This window comes from Amphimedon queenslandica, unplaced genomic scaffold (genome assembly GCF_000090795.2).
Source record: "Amphimedon queenslandica unplaced genomic scaffold, v1.1 AMPQUscaffold_2316_Cont25682, whole genome shotgun sequence".
NCBI classification, from domain to species: domain Eukaryota; kingdom Metazoa; phylum Porifera; class Demospongiae; order Haplosclerida; family Niphatidae; genus Amphimedon; species Amphimedon queenslandica.
Window position 1 is genome coordinate 1 of NW_003557349.1, and position 1,281 is coordinate 1,281.

At 41.8% G+C, this 1,281-nt stretch overlaps 2 long non-coding RNA genes across 2 annotated transcripts; one reads left to right on the top strand and one right to left on the bottom strand.

The window, feature by feature from the left end:
• Positions 1-277: 277 nt before the first annotated feature.
• Positions 278-608, bottom strand: LOC109593254 (uncharacterized). The gene is made up of 2 exons (XR_002190838.1): positions 537-608; positions 278-491 (listed from the first exon to the last, which is right to left on the bottom strand). It is a non-coding gene; the product is annotated as an uncharacterized LOC109593254 (long non-coding RNA).
• Positions 609-620: 12 nt separating this feature from the next.
• Positions 621-1,199, top strand: LOC109593255 (uncharacterized). The gene is made up of 2 exons (XR_002190839.1): positions 621-787; positions 832-1,199. It is a non-coding gene; the product is annotated as an uncharacterized LOC109593255 (long non-coding RNA).
• Positions 1,200-1,281: the final 82 nt, after the last annotated feature.

The window sequence follows — 1,281 nt, forward strand, 5'->3', positions numbered from 1 at the left end:
AGACGGTATGACGGATGGTAGTCGAAAAAAGGATTTGTTCTTGTCCCTATCTGCTCTGTTAGAGCAGCCAATAACAGCACAGAAATTGACCATTATGGAAGTAGAGTCTTGCAAAGAGTACTGATGTAGCCAGGAACAACTGTAGCTGCTTCAGTGCAAGTGTTCTGGGCTAGCTGCTTCTTCGCGCTCTTAGACTCACTACTGTCACTAGTCACAACTATTAGAGTCTAAACATAACTAGTCACTCCCATATTCTCGCTCGCTAGCTCTACTTTTATACTGTTCCCAGGCTCCTCTTTCAAAACCAAAACAGAAATAAATGTGCATTTGTTGTGTGTGAAAGTCATTGCAGTACTAAGTAGTCTAGTCAGTTTCAGGTCTTCAGGTGTCACAGAGTGGTCAACTATTGCTTCATCTACTTCTTTTTTCTCTCTCACTGCCGTAGCTACCTAGGTCAATCAATCAGCGTTTCTGTTCCAGCTCATTAGCTCCTAAAAAGCGAATTGTTAACAAAAGTCATGACATTATCATTGCACTTGTACTCCGAGTTGTACTCCAACATGGCGGACGTAATGATTGGCCACGCCTACTGCAACCTATCTATATCTGATACACCCACGAGGAAAAGGTCATGCTTGTATAATGGGAAGCCATAAGAAGGAAAGGTTATGCGCATGCTCAGTAGCACGTGGTAGGCCTGTAAGGCACCAATATGGCTGAAGAAGGAGAACCACGAGAAAAAACCAGCAAAAGAAGCGAATGAAAATGTCTAAAGCGCTCAAGAAGGGTTAGCCCGCGTTAGTGTTGATGAAATGTAAGAAATTTGTACAGGTCTTGAACCCTTAGACACTATTAGAGATACGAAGGTACTTACTGAATGGCGGCGGTGTGGTGGTAGAAATGCTACCGGCAGTAAAGAATACTCCTTAGATGTTCCTAGATAGTCTCGCTAGCCAGACCATTCCCCAGCCTACAGGTGCAGAATTCATCTCGAATTGACTGGTGGGAGCTACACTTGTTGATGAAAGGTCGTCGCAATGACTGAAATCATTCTGGAATATAATGGGCATGCAATTCAATCAAATCCATGCAAAAATAAAGACTACTACTATATCAGTTTATTTCATAGTACAAAATCTGCTATTTTACAAATGACCTTTTGTTATCATTGCTATCACAACTGAACAAGCCAAGCATTACTTCCGGTGAAATATATATATTGCACTGTCGGTGCCTTTAATCATAGCGATGTCACATCCTGGTAAATATGTATATTGCATC